We start from the raw sequence: 21,622 nt of genomic DNA, 5'->3' as shown, positions 1-21,622 counted from the left end.
AAAATACAGTCAACCCAAAAATTTCCACTGTAATTTTAATATTACCTTACAACTTTTAACAATACTTTTTATCAATGTAATACTCAGGCAACAGCTACAGAAAAAATAAGACGATATTCTTTGCTAACCCAGCTGGCTAGTATCATGTAAATATCTTAAGACTGTGATGGCGACACATGCTTCAAACATGCCTAAACAGTGTACTTATAATAAATTGACCACTATTATTACTAACATAGTCTAAATACTCTATCTACTATTCTTGTCCTAATGCTCATTTTTAATTAATATATGGAAAAAGCTTACAAAGAAACGTAGTCTGATGTTATACATCAAAGTGCTACATGTTACGTGTTTTTTTATAACTAGTTTTATAAATATATTATCCATATTTGTCCATTTAAAGAACATACACTTTGCATGCTAGAATTACAATACCAAAGTATTATAACAATATTAAGAACAAAGCCTAGGCCAGTGTTTTATACATGGCTTATTAAGGGCCTAGCAGATAATGAGGAGTACTTGAAAAGAGTTATTGGGGGAATACTGTTTGATGTTTAGAGAAAAGTAAATTAGGCTTTTATTTTCTTTAATACATACTTGCCCTTTGTTTGACTTATGTTTATAGTTCTAAGCTTGTCTTTCAACCTTTTCTTTTGTATCTATATCTACAGCTATAGCTATCTATATCCTTTGGAATGATGGGACCTGTAAAATTGGGGTTCCTCATTTCTTCCTCAAGAGTTTCCTCATTTTGCATGCTATATTTGCTTTTTTGCTACAGACAATAATGTACAACTTCTAAATTATTTTTTGGACAATGTGGCCTTCATACTTCCACCTATTTTTTTGGTATTTTAAATATGGTGTCATCTTTAATGCTGATTAACTGTACTAAATACAATGTTATGTATTTTAGCACTGCTCCAGATGTATTTGCTATGCATAATCTATGAGTTCTTCTAATTAGTTTGACGTAACATTATCAATCTGTTGTGACTGTATGTTAAAATATACATCATTCGTGGTTATGTTTTAGTATTTTGAGAAGTGAAATTTACCTCACATTTTTATAACAGAGAAATATGAATATGTTGCATGTTTTTACTAATATTTCATATGGATAAGCTGTAGTATTCTTTGGGAAAATTAATAAAATGATTAAAGAAAATTATGTATGGGAAACCAGATGACCTGGATACAGCTTGATATGAACTGGAACATATCCAAATCAATGTTTTTTTGGCTTTACATCTATACAAAAACAGATCTTCCCACTTAACAGACTTTCTTATCTTGCACAGCAAAGGAATCAAATTAATCTGATCCTTCAGATACTTTGGGATTTACCTAGATCTCCCAGTGTATAGAGATGTTCACCACAAACAGCTTAAAAATAAAATAAACAGAACACTAGTTACTGGAAGCTGCAGGGGTTCCTTATCAGTGAAGCCAGAATAGCTCTTTGGAAGGGTATCTTACAGACTGACCACCTTCTAGTGGTGAATGCCTCCATTAGAAATCTACACGACCACCATATTCTCTCTAACAGCATGTGGAAGTTTGTCCTCCTTTCAATCAAAAATGAGCTTCACTGTTTCACACTACACACAGCCAAATAAGTCCTGATGAAAGAAGAGTCAGATCCTTTCTGCACAGCTTACTTCTAAACTGACAACTGAACTAGGTCCTTGTACCTCGAGGTCCCATTCAAAATGAGTGATGGCTCTACATAGCCAGCCAAACATTATAATTACTAAGTCCGCCTTTTCAGTCCTCAACCCAAGAATATGGGATGGCTTACCCCTTTTGCATTATAAACTGTGCTGATATTAAATAATTTAAGACTAAGTGAATTTCTTACTTGACAGAAAAGGAAAAGTGCAAATGATTTTTCTACCATCCAGTCATGTAGTACTATTTATTTTCTTTTTTCTTAGTACATTTTGCTTAATTTTGAATGCATTGCATGTGTTGCTTATTGCCATCATGTACTGTTAGACCATTTCATGTTATGATGCCTTCTCTGGGCAGCAGCAGCAGCTGAAAGGAGTCAGGAGACCAGAGAAGGGTCAAACAATGGGAAGAATTTTTAGGTTACCCATCCATTTATCCAAATTACAACTGAATAGAGTAAGAGGGATACTTTGCTTTATGTGGAGTGAAAGACAGGGCCATAAAATGAGTATTTTCTGTGATATATACCTCTCTCTCAGTGTGTTCTATTTATTTTGCAAAATGGACTGAGATCTCTTGAGCAGGTGTGTATGGCAGCACTGGCCTTACAAATGTGTAGTAGATCTGACAGAATGGTGTCTGTTGCAGCTCTATATGCACAGTAGAGGTCAACTCTCAGTGACCTACACAATACTGAGGAAAGGACAAGGCTTTGAGATGGTCTTCACAGTTTTTATGATTTAGGCATTTGATTTTTTTTTTACTGAGAAAGCATTCCACTTGTGACAAGTGTTTGAACACATACATACTGAAAGGGGCATTATGCTCAACAATTGGCGTAATGCATGCACATGCTCTGTACAGTGGAGCCCAGGCTTAGTTTGCCCTGGATCTGGACTTATACCTTTAGATATAACCTGTGCAATGAAAAAAGACTTCCTTATAACTGCGGATATATGCTGATCAAAAGACAATTCATTGCCAGCGTAGGAGCCTAGATCCTTAACTAAAGAATCAATTATCAGGAGTGTGTTATCAATGTGATAGTTACAAGGATGCTTGATAAAGGATACAGTTATATACTTCTTTGCATGTAGTTTTAGTTTATGGTTTTGACACCAGGTATTTATTTGAGACATAAATTGTTAGATCTTATATTTTATGTATTCTAAAGCAGAACTGATTTCTTTAGTAGGTTAATGCCAGTGTGCAATCATGAAATTTACTTTAAGTCATTGCTTAATACCCATACCTCTAATTCAGTTCCACCTTTGTATTTACCTAACTCCGTGAACATTTTTAGATTTCCAATACCTCTGAGTTGCCTTAGGAAATCATTACATATTCCATAAACTCTTTGTCCAAGTCATTCTTATTTATCAATAAACCTTTTACAATTCTTAGTTTTTCTTCTCCAAACTGTAATCACATTCATTGAAACAGAAGCAGCAAAATACACAGACAGGTATAAGTTCTGTAAACAAAGACAAGGTTGTCTTACTTAGTTTGCTTATTGTGTTTATTTCTAATGTCCTAAATTTCCCTTCAGCTTCTCTGAATATTCTCTCATATTTTTACTAATGCAGAAAAATAATAATTTCTTTATCATGCTGTTGCATCAAGTGTTTTGATAAAATAAAAGTATTTTTGTTACAGATTAGTGCATAAGAAATTTAATAAACAATTGGACATGTATTATGCAACAAACTAGTGAGGTGATTGCCTGCTGTCTTTAAATGTCCATTGCTACCTGTTCGCAGCCCTGATGTACTGCGTAAGCACTAGAGCACAAGTCCCATATGCATGTGCAGTACATCAAAACAAGGCAGCAATATACCACCAGCCGATGAAGAACAGTAATGCGCCATTATACAAAGGCATTATTTAAGAAAAGAAAGTATTTTTTTCTTAAATAATGTCATTGTATAATAGCAATAACCGACTCTGTGGTTATGGTATTTGAAGATTTACTCACAGTTGGCTTTATTTAATCACTCGGGCTTTGCCCTCGTGATTAAACCACAGCAACCGTGGGTAAATCTTCAATATACCACACCGTAGTTGTCGGTTATTGCTATAAGATACTATACAGAACATCCATACAAGAATTATTTATTTGTTTTACTGACTTATCTTTCCTAATGTGAACATCACTATGGTCAAAGCTAATTTTCATTGGAGACCTGGTAAGAAAAGCTCCACGGCAAATACCATATAAAAGCTTCAGCTTATATAAATCATTTGTATCATATCATGTCGATGAGAAATTCAGAAGCTAGCATAACAACAGCAGCGGTGTGTGAGCAAACAGGCACAGTCCTAGATATCAGATTAGTAAGTTAACATTGTAAAGTAACATACACAGCATATAGGGCAATACAGTTTCATAAATTCAAACTCATTGCACAGAATACATATTAATTAAGGTGCAATTCAATCATGTATGTTATACAGCGTAATGCAATACCGGAGTGTATTACAGAGCAGAGGTATACAATATACATGCCTCAATTTGTAGCACATTATATACTAATATGTACACACTGCAGACTGCATACTTAAATTTTATTCTACATCTGTTTATGTGAGCCATATGCTTTGTGCATATATTACAAACATTTTACACATAGCTATTTTATTTTCATTGATGAATTAATTCTTGTACTGAACTGGAGTTTAGAGGTACAGATGTTATTGACTTTCATGTACATCAACAGACACAATTAAACAAGGCCATAGGAGAATCTTCACAGAGGAGGCTGGGGAAGTAAACAGGATATATTACTGTGCTGCTAAATTAATAACTGATAAAGTTCTACCACAATATAACAGGGTAGTGAGGGAAAGGAAGGGGAGAAATCGAATACCATCATGGAAGTATCGAATAGAGAAAAGTATAAAACAATTAACACAAGAAGTGTCACTGTTAGAAGACTAGAGAAGAGGGAATAGAGCAACAAAAATACTAAGAAAGATAGATGTGATTAAATCAATGCACAGTATTAGAACAGACCAGGATCTATCATGCATTATCTCAAATAACAAACTTAAAATGTCAGCACAGGCAGAAAAACTTAGAAGATACACAGATAACGAAAAGGGAAAAGTACAAAATAAGCAATTCATTGATGACCCACAAAAGTTTTATAGAGAACTGGGAAATAAGGTAAAAGGGATTGAAAGACCACCAAAAAAAAGAGGAAGCATTTACATTTTGGAGAAGTATTTATGAAGATCCTGTAGAACATAACAAAGATGCTAAATGGATAGAAGAAGTAAAAGAAAGAATAAGAAATGTAAAGAAGAAGTAAAAGAGAGAATAAGAAATGTAAAGAAGAAGTAAAAGAAAGAATAAGAAATGTAAAGGTACAGGATATGAAATGGGATGAAATAGCCAGAGAGATTGAAACAAAGTTGAGAAAAGCCTCTAACTCAAAAACCCCAGGCCCAGATGCAGTATCTAACTTCTGGTTAAACGTATTAACATCTTTGCAAGAGGATTTAGCCATGAGTAAGAACTATTTATATGCGCACCCTGAACAGACACCACACTGGCTAACAACAGGCAAAACAATGCTCTTACTTAAGAGTGAACCTGCAAGCTGCCCTAAAAATTATAGACCAATAACTTGCCTTCCGACGACATATAAACTATACATGGGAATTGATGCCGACAGAGTTTATAGTCATTTAGGAAAAAAACTCAATTATTGCAGTAGAACAAAAGGGCAATAAAAAAAAGTCATATGGAACAAAGGATCATTTGTTGTTAAATAAAGTTATAGTGGAGAACTGTAAAAAGGGGAAGAATCTAAGTATGGCTTGGATTGACTACAAAAAAACATTTGATAGTATCTCACATTCATGGATAAAAGAGTGCTTAAAAATGTATAAGATACACCCTACACTGATCGATTACATTACAGTGACCATGAAACAATGGCAGACCACTGTGCAATTAAGCCATGATAAAGGACAGATTATTATCCCAGGGATAAAAATAAAAGGGGGATATTCCAGGGTGACTCTCTTGTCACCGTTGCTATTCTGCCTTGCCATTAACCCATTAAGCTGTTCACTTAACAGCTTAGGCCATGGCTACAATTTGGCTCCTAGAAAACAACAAAGTCTAATGACATCTCATCTTCTCTTTGTCAATGATTTAAAACTGTATAGCTCATCAGATGAGGAACTGAAAGCACAGCTGCAGGTTGTCAAAACCTTTTCAGATGATATTAGAATGTCATTTGGTCTTGATAAATGTGCAAAAGCAACCTTTAAAGCAGGAAAACTGCAGCACTAGGGAAACATCAGTTTGGGACAAGAATGTGATATAAAAGAACTTGAGCAAGAGGGAGTGTATAAATACTTGTGAATTGATGGAGGATCAGCAATAAAACAAATGTGAATAAAACTCAGTAAGGAATACTTTAGAAGACTTAAATTAATCCTGAGAACAGCACTGACATCTAGGAACAAGACACAATCTATAAATCAATTTGTTCTTCCTGTCCTAACGTACAGTTTTGGAGTGATTGATTGGCCCCAAAAAGTGTTGGATAGATTAGATATTAAAATGAGAAGGATGCTTTATGCTTACTAAATGATTTATAAAAATCAGTGTATACCCAGATTATATATTCCACATTCCGAAGGAGGGATGGGCCTTCTTGAAAATGATTACATGTAAAGATCTGCAATCGTGGGACTCCACACATATCTACTGACCTCACAAGATCCAAATGTAGTGAAAGTTTTGAAACATGAAGAGAATAAATTTAAGATGACTTCTCTGCTTAATTCAGCAGAAGCATATAGACGTCAAGCATGAATGGAAAACTAGAAGTAGATAAAAAACAGGCAGCAACTGAATGTGCCAAAAAACAAAAGAAAGAATATAAGGTGAAGGACAGGATAAGAAGGCAAGAAATGTGGAAAAAGCATAAATATAGTTATAAGTATAGAAAACTTCTGGAAGAGCCTCATGTTGATCAGGAACGAACTCAGGAATGGTTAAGGAGAGGCAAATTCAAACCAAAAAATGAAAGGTTAATACTGGCAGCCCAAGATAGTGGGTTATGTACATGCTGGTTTACAAAGCAGACTGAATATGTGGGAGAAACAGACAAATGTAAGTTTTGTAAAACTAAACTGGAAACAATCACACACTTTGTTGCTGGCTGCCACACAAATGGCTGAAGGACTGTATACTTAAAGGATAATAATGTGGTGAGACTATTGCACTGGGGATTGTTCAAAAATTATGGTACTGAAGTGGCTGAAAAACACTGGAAACATGAGCCACAAAGCATCATAGAAAATGAAGACATTTATATCACATGGGAGCACCCATTACCAACAGTTCAAAAGACAGATGCTAGAAAACTGGATATAGTGGTCCAAGAAAAGAAGACAAAATTAGCATTGATTATTGAAATCGCCACACCCAGTGACTATAGTGTCTTGCATACAGAGAGACACAAAGTCATAAAATACCAGGATCTGCAGGCAGAAACAAGAGAAATGTGGAAGAAAGATACCCAGATGGTTCCAATAGTAGTAGGAGCAATGGGTCTTATAAAAAAGAATCTACAATCATATTTAGATATGTTACCAATCCATGTAACCCCATACAAACTGAAGAAGGAGTCATTACTGGGCACATTGCAGGTGCTGTGAAGAGCACTTTTGGCTGACATCAAAGATTGAAACAATGCTAATTTCATAAACTTTAATCGTACTTTGACTTAGGAATGGGGTCCATTCCCGTCATGGTATTAGAAACCCAACAGATTTGGAGAAATTAGTAAAAGGAGGCTGGGGAAGCTGTGTTAGGAAACTTGTTAGTGTAACAAGAGAATATTACTGTCAGTGAAGAAGCGGGAAATCTATTAGTAAAGAAGACATTAAAAAATGAAGGTTATTTATCTGTTGTGAAACGGTCTTCATTCTTGTTAGAAGAAGTGAAAGTATGACTTGAAATCAATAATAATTTAGTAATAGAAGAGTTAACAGTGAAGGTTTTTGTTGCAGAGCTCAGGTTTGGGGGGGCATACAATATGAGTGCTAGGTATCGGAGCATCTATATATCCATTGTATAAGTAGCCATTTTTTTACATCACTTGAAATTTCAAATTTCAGTTTTGTAATCTGATTAGTCCAGGAAGTTTGTTCCAAATCTTGGGTAAGTAGGGAAAGAAGATAACATTGTCACATCTAGAATTATGTTTTGTTGTTTGTAGTTAAGCAGCGTTCTTTTGATCTTAAGTCTTGAAATGTGCCAATATAATACTTTGATCATAGCTGGACAGTGTGGGTTATACTAGCTTATGGCTAGAACAAAGATGGAGGACTTTAAGATTTTGGTTAGCTCTAGCCAACACCACTGCCTGTGTGACTTATAATGTCACTATCCCTGTCTTTACTGCAACCAAGTTTGACTGCTCTTAATTAGGCATTTTCAGGCTTATGGTGTAGAAGAGTAGTCACATGAGAAAATATGAATGAGTCAAAATGGAGTCTGATTCTCAATAATGCATTGTCTAGGATTCCCCTAACTAATGAAATGACAAAGCAGTTGACTGTATTACAGTCTGTCTTGTTGGTGAATGATTTTTACTATTTCTTTTTTTTTTTTTGTTTAAGGTGACCAGCTAATGTTAGTTTTCGAAGTCAAGTCAGATGCCAAGATATTTTATAATAATGACTTGTTATGTAGCTCTGCAATTTTGAGACAATGGACAGATCTAGTTAGCATTTATGGACAGTTTCTTAGGAGAGAAAAGCATGCTTTTTGTTTAGCTGGTGTTTGTGAACAAGCCAGAGGTTGCACACCAGGTTTCAAGATAACCAAATTTAAGCTGGAGTTTTGCTTTATGTCTGTGATAGACTCTCTAAGACAGACACTTCTGATAGTTTTTTCTCCATGGAACATAAACCTATCAATGGCAAATGCCAAGATTAATATTGTGTTAAATACTGATCCCTGTGGTATATCGGTGCAAATTAGTTTTGGTGATGAAAGCATATCATTCCATCTTACCAGTCATATACTTTTACTGGCATAACTAGAGAACCAGTCTAAGGTAGTACATACAAGACCCTGTGGGAATATTATTCACAACATTTAAAAATTGTTGATAGTTCTGAATGACTTGGAGAACTCAATAAACATTATAACAAAATATTTTTATTGTTGAGTCCAGGCCTAATTTGTTTGCTAAAGATATACACAACAGTATTGACACAATGGCCTAGGTAAAAGCCATCCTGAGTGATACTGAGAAGGCCTTTGCTGGTTAGGTGACATAGATCCTGGTTTTAGACTATGTTCGTAAGAGTACAGCAATAGAATAATGTTCATGCTTAAGGTCTGTGCTTTGAAAGAAGCAAAAATCAGGACCCAAATTTCAAGTTGAAGAAGGAGCACTCCTTTGCCAATGCCTGTTCTGTTTAATAGTGTCAGCAAGTAAAATCAAATCGCATGGAAGTACATCAAATGCAGGACTACCTCAGTGTCTTATCTTTCTTACCAACATTATTAACAGCCTTCTGAGAAAGGTTCATTGTTATCAATGTATGTCTGATAATAGAAAATATATTAATGATGACAATGAACTTTTAATGTTGGACTACAATGACTTAAGTTTGCAAAATATTACTTTACAGATTCAGCAATATCTGGTGCAGAATAATAGGACTAGGGCTCTTGTGAATGTTTTCCCTTATGATAAGATTCTGAATAAAGTATAGCAGTCTTACAAAGGTGATGTTATGACGGACACTGTTAATAAAAGATGTATTACTACTATGCACCTGAGGTTTATCTTTGTTCTTGGGTCTTAAGGTGTGGATATAAGCTTGTCCTTAGAATACCTTTTCAAAGGTCAGGCTCTTAGAGTCGTGAAGTTTGACTTCAGCTATCCTCTGTAATGGAGGAAGAGTTTTATTCTGCAGCTTTTTAATGTTGTTACCCTAGTAATTACACAGGGGAAAGTTACTGCTGCTACATTTAATAGTGACAGGATGGTACACCAGTCAGTGTTTAGTATACAGTACTTATAGGATTTAAAACAGCATTTAGTCATATTTTGCACTTTTAGGTATTTTTAGACTCTACAGACATGACTGTGCTCCATTTAGAAAAAGTTAGAAGTTATTCTCTAAAGGTGTCACTTAGGGACTCAGTAGAATTGATAAGGTTTTGTGATGTTGTGAGAACCTCCTCAGCAGTATTTACAAGACATCTTACCAGTCTTAATTAGTATGGGTGAAGATTAGGTGAAACATTATGGCAGCATGGAGGATCAGTTCAATGCAGAATATTAAGGCTGTGGTGTGCTACTGAGTTTCATCCTGTACTCTACAGTTTGATTCCCTTAGCCTTCATTTTTCTATTGTATGATTTTGAGCTTGTCACTTAAATAGTACTCCACAGTCAATCCTCAAATGATTCTTATGCCTATTGGGTTTACCTGCACCTGAAGGTATTTGCATGTGCTAACAGGTGGGTGCATCATAACTGCTTCCTTGCTTTTTGCTTTAGGAAGTTGACAACATTCTAGTGTACAACTGAGGCTGTGATTGGTATGCCAATGTACATTTGCTTTGGTGAGGACAACTTATCATTCCATCTTACCACTCACATTATTTTGCTGAGATAACTACAGAAAAAGTCTTAAGGTAGTTAGCAGATACCATATGAGAAAGTGAATGTAGAATTTTTTAACCAGATTTCTGAGGATGTAAGAAATTTGGTTGATAATGGTCCAGTGTGGTATGCAGTTGTTTAATTTTGTAAGGGACACTTTCAGTACTAAGACTTATATCATGAGGCTTGTGCTGGTTGACCAGAAGGTGAAATTATCTGGTTGGGATGAACACAACCCTTGTGAGTTAGTAATCAAAAATGTTATATCTGTCATAGGAAAAATAGGTGACTATATATAACATGTTCTTTTTCAAGTATTTATAAAGTTTAGGCTTTGAAGAAACATTTTGTATGGCTCAGGAGTAAACAGCTGTTGGCATAATCTGGGGTATAAAGTTTTATGCAGATGAGCACTTAAGATGTTAATCTTCTGACTGGAGATGTACAGCCAGCATATCACCATAGTTATACTGAGTTTAGCATGGACTCAGAAAATGGATAAGAATGCATAATTTGAGACATAAAAGACAATTACTATCTTGATTGATGTGAGAATGATTTAGAGGTATTCAGAAACTTGATAAAAAATAAGGGATTTTGGTGGTTGTACCTTGCTGGCTGTTACTAGAAGGAGAGACTGTCATTCAGGATGTTAAGGATTAGTAGTAGAGGTGATCTGTACAGATGAAAGTTTTATAGTTTTGTAGTAGTGACTGAAAGTTAAATGTATACTGTTAGAACAGGGATTTGAGGTGCTATTAGGGGAGCTGTTTATCGAATGAGATGCTCGACGTGCTAAAGCTTATTTTACTGTGGCACGTTTAGTGTAACTGTGTTAGAGAACGTTGCCTTATTAGCATAATCATAGCTAAAAAATGTTGCTGGCTTGCTAACAACTATGGTTTAGCCAACAATTTTTATTATGCACTTTCATTAAATGTTGCTGACACAGACATTCAGGTACAAGAGTGCCAAGTATGAGATGACTATTAGTGTCTACACTCTTACTAATTTTTAGTGGACTATTGTAAATCAAGTTCACTTTCCAATAACACATAACTAAAATCTGCATAGTTAAGAGCCACTATATATACCCACAACCACCCATACATATCTATATAGATGTGACCATACATTAATAACCTACCAGACACACCGGGATATTTAGCCTGAAAGAAAACATTTACTGAGCAAAATAATTTGTTATGGGGTAAATGGTCTGCAAAATGTGCAACATTATAGAAGACATAAACAGAAATTCATGTAGTCTGAGAATGGCTTTGTATAGATGAGATGATATAAAACTCAAAACAAACCACTAACTGGAAGGAAAAGCGAAAAAGGAGCATGAATACAACGTTAAGCGAACTGCCTTTATTTCTCCACTTTTCATCCACCAGGACTTTTTCAGAACAACAATTAACGATAAAAACACAGACTTTAAATATTTTTCTATACACAGTTCAATTAATTAATCAATTAACTAACAGCCTATAACACAATCAATCCAATAATAATTTATTAACTATATTAAATCCTAAAAACAAAACTAACTACTGTTACTATCTGGTTTGACTTTACGTCTACGATCTTTTAAAAAACATTTGATATTTATCAGCTATTAATTTAATTTGCCATGATGTTTCCCTTTTTTCTAAGTTATTCTTATAGTTCCCACCCGTCGTATCCCTGGGAACCCGTTCGAGCACATAAAACAAAAAGTTTTTGTAATGTTCACAACTAAGGGTATGCCTAACAATGGCATTATCGTGATCCTTATTCCTGATAGCACAAACATGCTCTATAATTCTCTTATGTAACGCCTGTGTTGTCATCCCAACATAAAACGCTGGGCAACCTGAACATACACTAATGTAAATCACCCCTGTGCTATTACAATCAAACTTCCCAGTACTAAAAAAAGTTTGATGCAAGTGTGCTAACATTAAGTGGGGCTCTCATAAATAAACCTACAAGATGTACAAAAACACATTTATACATCTCTTTTGTTCTGTCAGTATATGGTAAACTGACCGTGTGCTAACATTAAGTGGGGCTCTCATAAATAAACCTACAAGATGTACAAAAACACATTTATACATCTCTTTTGTTCTGTCAGTATATGGTAAACTGACCTTACTATTATCCTTATTTAATAAAGTTTTCAAACAATGATTCCTTTTATAAACAAACGATGGACTCTCACCTAAAACTTTAACTAATTCAACATTTTCTTTTATAATCTGTCAGTTGTTATTAACAATATTTCTTATAGCATAGCTATCAACTGACATATATAAATTACAAACTAGACTCCTAGATATATTCTGTGAATTAATGACCAAATTATTCTCAAAGTTTTGTCTTAATAGGGGTAAAAAATGAGTTCCCCTTTTTTTATTTCTACAGCACTAGATACTAATAGTTCTCTTTTGTACCCCCTCTGCAAAAAAGTGAAATAATAAAAGACAATTCTTGTTTCAAAACGTCATCTCTGATAGTCAGTTTTGATGCTTGAATAAATTGTCCCCTGGGTATATTTTTCTTAATATGGGTGGTTGCTATTAAAATATAAATATTGATTGGTAAAAGTATTTTTCCCATAAACTTTACTGTGAAAACAAGGTTTCATAAGATCCTACTCTACAGTAATAGTAAAAAATTGACAGTCAATCCTACGTCATCTAAAGAAAATGACATAAAAAGTAGTAGCATTAAGATTCTGTCTAAAAGGCATACATTCTTATTTAATATCTTTAAAAAAAAAAAAAAAAAAAAAATGATCTACAAACCTCTTAAAAAATATTACATGGTCAAACAAAGAAACATGGGGTAATAATTCATTTTCCCACCATCCCAACACCAAGTTAGCAAATGCTGGGGCTGCAGCAGACCCCAATGCAAGACCCTTTAACTGTTGAAAATGTTTTCCATTAAATAAAAAATAACTGTGTTCTAAAAGAACTTCTAACCAAGAACAATATAAACTGATATCCGAATTTGAATAGGGAACCTGAAAAATTTGCGACCTTTAGGCACAATACACAGAGCTATACACTGTTCAAAATATAAATTTACCAACCTCAAACAAAAAAAATACCCCAAGAACACTCCCAGAACTTGTTAACTTAATACAAACACATAAACCTATGTACAACTTTATATAATTAACTTTAACCCTCCTAGTAGGAACAATTGTCCTAAACAGCTGCAGACACAAGCACTATCTGACCTAAATTTAAAGCTGTCCATGCTTAGAGTCATGTTACTGCATATGTATCTTACACTAATTGCTGTTTGTTTCTTTTTTATCTTTATTCCCTTCCCAGATGTAAAAAACAACATGCATGCTTTCAGAAAACATTAACTTTTAGCTTTAAAGAAACCAGTTTTCTGGCTTTTTATTGCCCTGTAGGATCATAGGAGATTACTAGGCTAATGGCCCTGGGTTAGCTTTTCAAAGATATCTGAGTGGGGGATTGTGTCAAAGTCTTTGGCCAAGTCAAGGTAAGCTGTATGTACTGATTTCCCCTCATCTAGAGTCTTGCTGACAGTCTCAAAAAAGTCAATCAGGTTCAACAGCCAAGATCTGCCCTTAACTAATCTGAACTGGGTGGCATCAAGTGCTTGGAGATTGCCTATGTCCTTGTTTATGAGGTCCATAATAATATGCTCCATGGCTTTACAGATCAGACTTGTCAAGCTAATGGAGGCGATAGTTTCCAAGGTCAGTAGTGGCACCACCTTTGTGCAAGTGAATGACAATGGTAGTTCTCCACTCTGCTGGAATGAAGCCTGTATTTAGGCTGCGGTTGAACAGGGCAATAGCGAAGCTAGCTCTTGCTGGAGATGGTGCAGAATACATCCTGGGATACTACCAGGTCCCATGGAAGCTGTGTTCTTTACCTTGGATAGGGTCTTTAACCCTTGATCTACAGAGATGTGAGGTGCAAGACAAGTATCAGGTATGTTAAAAGGGCCTTTGGGGGGGGCAGGGGGTGAAGTTTGCACTGAACCTATCTGCTAGCAGGTTGGCTAAGTCAACAGGATCAGTGTAAGTGGTAAAGTTAAGTACTAATTCAGAACAACCCTGGGCTTTGCCATGGAGTTTCCTGATGTAACTGAAGAAGGCTTTGTGGTTTCCCCTTGTTTCAGAGACTAGTTTCAATTCATAATTGGCTTTAGAGGTTTTCACTAGTGATCTAATTTGCTTGTTGAGTCTAAGGAGGGAGTTTTTCCAGTTGGGAATTCGTGCCTTTTAACCCTTGGACAACAGTTTTTTTCCTTTTGTTGTAAAGCCTGTTGATAGAGGATATCCACCAGCTAGGTTTGTGTTTCCTTGAGGAACAGGCTTTAGTTCTGTTGTGTATGGCTGAGTTTATGCAGTTGTGCAGATGCTTGTATACTCCACTGGCATACTGTTCAGCATAGTTGTCTGCATCCTCTGAGGGGGGCGGTGGTGTGAAGCTACATATCCCTCCCTTGGAAGGTTATAGTCAGCTATTGAGAATTTTTTTACCTGGTTATGGCTGGGGGAGGGGGGGGGTTGGGTAGGATAGAAACTTCGAATGAGACAGACCAATGGTCTGATCTTAGCAGGGAAGAACCTACTAATGGAAGTGGTGCCGTGGTTGCCTGTGTTGGTGATAACCAAGTCCAGAATGTTATCTCTCCTTGTGGGGGATTAGACGAGCTAGTCTAGTGCATTAGAACTGATAAAGTAAAGGAATCATTGGGTGAATGCATTAGTGCAGGAATAGTTCACCCAGTCTATGGTGGGGTAGTTGAAGTCACCAAGGATCAGGGTGTTAGGGGGTACCTTGATGGAGTCACGTAGGTCCAGGTAGGAGGAGTGGGTGTCCTGAGTCATGTAGGGGGATCTATAGCTGGCTATAACTTGGATGGTTTTCTTGCCAACTGCCAGCTGCAGCTGGAGTAGTTCTAGTGCATCATGCTGGCAAACCATTCTGGAGGTGTGCTTGTCTTCAATGAAGATAGAGACTCCACCACCCTTAGTCTTCCCGACCTCATTATGGGGTCGAATTGTATGGAATGAGGTGTAGCCTGGTAAGAGAGGGGTGCTCTCCACAGCCATGAACCAAGTTTCTGTGACTGCACAGATGTCGGCATCTTCCAGTGTAAGAAGAGCCTCCAGTGAGTGCATTTTCAGGTTAAGGCTCCTAGCATTAAACAGCATGACCTTCAGTCTGCTTTTTGACAGATCTTTTATGTTGGAAGATTTGTCTTTTGGACATTGCCTAAAAAAGGCACAATGGGGGGGGGAGCCTTGGCCAGAATCCAGAGTCCTGGGGGTGACAGGTGGAGGCCATCTCTGGCAAAGCATCGAGGCCTGTCTATAATCAGCTCATCTCCATGGAAACATAAGAGAAAAAGAAAAAAAATGTAGCCCTCAGATGCAGGCTCCTAAAGACATGCTGAAATTTATTGCCAAAGAAAAAATTTTCATTGCATTCAATGTTCTCTTATTTACATGTTTTTACAAGATCACAGCCTATTAACTTACATATGCTTTTGTCCAGCATTTGTTTCCTTCCTTTTACATTGCAATGCCTGCATTTCTTAATACAAAAAAGAGTAATGAAAAAGTGATCTGTTTACTTTTATAGCTTTATCACATGCAACAATAAATGAAAATACTTTAGTATATAACATGTAATTTATATCATAAAAAGTTTTACAGAAATGGTGTTAAGAATAGAAACAGTTTTACTTACAGTGATCATTTTTATTCTTCCCCTCCCCTTAGTGTCCTTCCAAACATTGATGATATGAAGTGAGGCAAATGCCTTTCAGCCCTTTACAAGTTTAAACAATGTCAACAAAACTCTATTCATTCCACTTTTGCTTTAACATCCATATTTCACAAATGTTTTGTAATCTCACATTTTTTCACTAATTTCTGTTTTGCTGGGCTTCTCCTGTTCATCTCCTTCTGCCAACTTCAGATTCCGGTTCAATTCAAGGTACTTCTGATTCTTCTAGTCATCTCCTATGCTTTTTTCTGTCTCTCTCAAATATTTGCCTTTGGAACAATGGAAAATGTTTCACTGAGTAAGTCTCTCTATGAGTTTTATTATCACAGAATGGGAAGATGAGTTCCCTTCTGCTTGAAGACTCACTTTTTGTTAGACTAACTTTTGTGTTTCCAACTTAGCCTGTTCTGCATCAAAAAATGACCTCAAAAGCAAAAAAAAAATCTCCAGCTTTTAATACTGTGCCCATCTGCCACAGTTTTGTCAGGACCCTCTCTTTCTGCTGGTAGGAGTGCATCTATACTAATACATGTCTTGGGCAGGTTTGGAGCAAGCACACAATGTGCCTTTTCAATTAAAAAACCCTGCTGTGGAATACTGGCCCAGGTACTTAATTGTGCCTTCATAAAATTAATACAAACTGTTCCTTCCAATTTTTCTGGTACATCAGAAAATCTCAGGTTTTCTCTGTGAGCTCTGTCTTCTAATTCTACCATTTTTAGACATATCGTTTCTTAAGCAGTTTTATTACTCAGCCAGCTTTTTCTTCACTTCGACCTCTGATTTTTGCAGTTTTATCAGGTCATCTGAATATGTTTCCAGTCAGTCTGCTTCCATTGTTTTCCAGCCTTTTGTTATTTGAATTGATACACTTCTTTAATCTTTCATTTTGTTAACCAGCTCTGATCACATTCAACTTATTTTTGTTCCTCTAGGTTACTAGAAGCCATGTCTTGAACCAAAGCTGGAGCTTGAACTGCTTTTTGCTAAACAGCTGCAGGATTCTTCCCAACCAGTGTTTTCTCCTCACCTTTTCTAGTTGATTTTCTTTCAGGCTCTCTAAGTTTCTTCTTTGGTAGTATCCAGGCAGTGTACTTACCTGCTGTTAACTGAATTTATTAAAAGTGGCAGAGTTCCTGGCCATTATCTTTCAGTTTTGTTTTTCACATTGGGGAGAGATGAAGTTAAGCTGCTGATCAGTGAGCAAACATCTTGGAAGTAAAGCTATTTAATAGATTAAGAGATTACAGTATATACCCCTGTGCATTCACTTTGAGAGACACTTCCATATCATGTGACATAACTTCATGGAATGTATTACTGCTAGTTGATATAGTAAAATACATTCAGAATGTATGCTTTATGCTCCAAGGTAACAAAAAACATTGGGTCAGAATATTCATTACTCAGTTTCCTTCTTTCATGTTTAACTGTAAAGGGTTGTTTTGTGATGAAAATGACACCCTTCTTTCATATTTAACTGTAGAAGACTCTTTCATGAATGAAAATGCCGAATTATTCTGATATCTTACAGTTTTAACTGTCTATCTTGCTTCCTTCTGTTTAATTATTATTCTGCTTTATCTCCCATATTTCCTTAAGCTTTGCAAATGTTATTTATAGTGCCATAACCTTTACAAACTACTCCATTTTCTATATATTTTTTTTATTTACACATTTGTTTTAAACAAGTTGTTGTTTTTCAGATGATAGTTTAGATTTACGCTCAATATATTTACAAAACTCATTCATGCTGGGTTTTTTTTTCACTCTTGAGACTTTGCCTTTTTTAGTGAAAAATCTCTCTCATAAAGTTCAGAGCAATGTGTTTTGATTGGCATGACAATTTCAATATGATATGAGGAACTGTAGTATTTGATGACAGCATTCTATCTCCATATAAGAACAATAGGTCCAGGACTGCTCTCTGTACTAGGGTTCCATACCAGTTATTTAAGACTTGACCTTTGCACATCATCAGAATTGTTGCTGATGGCCGGAAGGATTTACCTTCAGGGTGAAGGGTGTTAGTGTGATTATCAATATGATCATATTAAGTGACAGGCATCCAGGAGGGATATGTACTACAGTCATACAAGAAAAAATAATAATTTGTGCAGTGGTTTTGGACATATTGATATTTTATGCGGTCACTCACTTATACTGAAACAGAGTAATTAATATTATTGTGGAATGCTTCTGTAGATTGGTACAATAGCTTATTTACTTCTGTGTAAAAAAAGTGCCACAGACACAGCTATATTAATGTAAAAATGTTTAAAACTGAAATTAAAAAAAAAAACAGGAAATGAAAAGTAAATAAATGAGCCTTGGTGTCTGTGTTTTACTTTGTCTATCATTGTGTAAAAAAAGCATGTGGATGAACAAGACAAACTTGTTGTGCAAACAGCTATAAAGCTGAACTCTACTTGCTTACATGACGTAGCTCAGTTTTTTGAACTCTGTAATTATGAACATTCCAGTCGCAGTTTTATATTAAACAGCTAAGTTTTCTGAATATCATAAGTATAAATATTCTCTATTGTAGTCTCAACAGAACAGCTCATTTCTCTGAACATCATAAATACAGCTATAAATATCTTCTCCAAGTCCTAATAAAATAACATACCTATACCCTAATCACTTCCTGAAGGTGTTCCATTGTACTTATTGTGCTGGTACCTCATCATATATATGTGCTTAATGACAGATTTCCTACTTTAAAAAAGAAATGTGATTTTAATTACATTGTGTGACAGTATTTGGTTTAGTAAAACATAGTTTTTATTGAAGTTGTGTTTCTGCCTATTACTAAATCTTGGGCAATGAGGTACAAAGCAATTTAGTGAACTATTCAAAATCCAGGAGCATTTTTCAGTTTTCTTGTCTGACCTTTGGATATACAATGTTATACTCATCACTAAATCAGGCATTGGTAGCAAATGTAGGCTAGTTTTCTGTAGCCAATCAAGTAGTACTACCAGACTGGATGGGTTTGGCACGATACCACACTACCCAAAATGGTGTGGGTCTAGATGCCTACTTCACGAGGTATAATTATCCTTAGAAAATGTACTATCTATGGGGGTCATTTTTTTTTTGTCAAATCACAGATCATATGAAATGATAATGATCTAAAATAGGTACTTTGCCAGAATGCTTTTAAGAACAAATTATTTTATCTGAATGGACACAGAACTTGTTATTGTGAGTTGCATGACAATGGAAAGTCTGTTTTGCCCAACCCTGTCTTTAAAGATCTCTGCCATTTTATCTTTTTAACTTGGGAAAATATATAACCTAAGAATGAAAGTGCCAAATGTTGGTTTGCCATAGCAGGGGTGTAGCAAGCAGATTTAATTGTGTACTCACAAACTCTTAGTGCTATCCCCCTTGGACACCTATCACTTAAAAATGGACCCATCTCTCAAAATGCTGTCCCCAAATATGTAGCTGTTCCCCCTAAAACTACTAAAAATATTGTTTTTAAATTAGCAATGTTGCTGTCATTAAAGGCATTCATTTAGATGGTTGCAGACATAATATGACCTGAAAAAGCCAAGCTGATACGATGATTAGGAAAAAAACATACAGCACTCATTAGAGTACAAGGAGTGTGCCTGGCCACACCCTTGTGCCATAAGAAATGTATTTTCTCTCCAAGTTATGCTTCTTTAAACACACATATACATGTGCGCGCACGCGCACACGCACATAAAATAAAGACTCACATACATTGTGCTTTAAAATTATTATTATTATTTGTTAAATCAAAAGTGTTTGCATTTCTGTCATTTGGTTATCTGAACTTTAATGCCAAGGTGAAGGAAAACTGTAAAGAAACGATGAAGAAATCTGCTTTATAAACATGCAATAGTGAGCTGATGACTTTTCATTTGAGGATCAGCATTTTGTGCTAATGCCTTAGGTACACCTTCTTTCTTGCCAAAGTCATTCAGGGATTTAAGTAACTGAAGTGAACACATATTCCTGAAGACCCTTAAAACTGTCACTGTTTAATATTGTTCCTCAACGAGCGGTTGAGGTGAAATTCTTCAAGTGTCAGCTGGCTGAAGAAAAAGATGCCAAAGAGCATAAGGTTTATCACTATTTTCCAGAAGAAATTATTGCCAGTGAGAGTTCTAGGTATATACCAATAAGTGCCGGTGAGGGTGCCATTCTTTTGGGAGATTTCTCCCTTATTCGAGTTGGTGTGACCATGGAGTTGGTATATATAAGTACAGAGGGGTACAGGAGGATTGGGCTTACTCCCTACAAAAAACATCATGAATTCATTTTTTTCACCTTATTGTATTTCAGGCATTATTTTTTTGTAGTTTTTATTACTCTAGATTATTTAGTTTGACAAATCACAGTAGAACTGTTTAGTTGCATGTTATACACTATGTTAAGTTCTGCATGGGCAGATACTGGATGTAGGTTTTATTTCTGTTACTTAACAAATGAAAACAAATGGTGGAATTTTAAAATGTGTTTGCTAATGCATATGAATTTGACACTGTAAACAGATTGTTACTATCACTGTACAGCATATACCCAATTTGAACACAGACTAATCAAGTTTCATACAATTTCAGGCCCATGCTCTAATGCATAACCTACTGATGGCTGAAGCTTAAACTCTCAATCTTTGGCTGCCCGAGCTTCAACTCGCCAACAGTTGGAGTTCCTCTACAGGAAATCACAGTCAGTGAGTTGTGCCAGAAGTGATTTCCTTTTCGGGAGAATTTCCCCCTTTTTCAAATTGGTGTGACAGTGCAGTTGGCATATATAAGTTTGGGGTGGGGGCTTGCCCCCTTGCAAAAAACACTTTAAAAGGTGTTTTTCTGCAAGATATTTTCAGCAAATGCAGTTCTGGGAGATTGATCATCAGTTCATTTGCTTTTGTTTACTCATAGTGGAAGCTTTTCTAAGGAATAGTGCAGAATAGGTATGCAGCACTGGTGAATACACTTTACTATCCTGGGATATGTTTTTCTGTTGTAAACTGAAGTAAAGGCACCTCATTTTTTATTTTAAGTTGTATAGGTTTTATTTTAAATTCTTTGTTTGTTGTTTCTTTAAACTAAGAAAAGTAGTTCATTTTTGGGGCTTTTCATGGATGTTATTTGGAATTTATGTGTTTTAAACCTTGTAATATGTCAGTGCTGCTAATTAATTTGATACTGTAACTGAACATTGCCATTAATGTCCTAACCAACATATATATATGGTGTGCAGATTTTTCTAACAGCTATAATTTATCCAAGTATACAAACCTGCAGATGTAATGACAAAATCTCTTAAACAATCATAACCATTTCATTAATTAGGCTATAACCACAGTCTAATGTTGTTTTGTGTCAAATAATGTGAGCCTTATGTCATATATTATAACTAGTATGCACTGAGTTTGCATGAGGACAGGTTTCACCTGCTGTGAGAATATTATTCATGGATGATAAAACATTTTTTGGGCTGCTCTGTTAATTACTTATTTTATTTGTTTGTTTGTTCT

General features: G+C 35.6%; 1 protein-coding gene across 2 annotated transcripts in view; it reads left to right on the top strand.

Moving 5' to 3' along the window:
* Positions 1-21,622, top strand: part of LOC122791756 (potassium voltage-gated channel subfamily A member 2-like) — a 370,694-nt gene that overhangs the window by 1,272 nt on the left and 347,800 nt on the right. The window lies entirely within an intron of this gene.

The sequence above is a fragment of the Protopterus annectens genome, chromosome 17.part0 (genome assembly GCF_019279795.1).
Source record: "Protopterus annectens isolate FY-2018-M chromosome 17.part0, PAN1.0, whole genome shotgun sequence".
Classification (NCBI taxonomy): Eukaryota; Metazoa; Chordata; order Ceratodontiformes; family Protopteridae; genus Protopterus; species Protopterus annectens.
The sequence above is the reverse complement of the archived record's forward strand: the minus strand, read 5'-3'. Positions and strand labels throughout refer to the sequence as shown.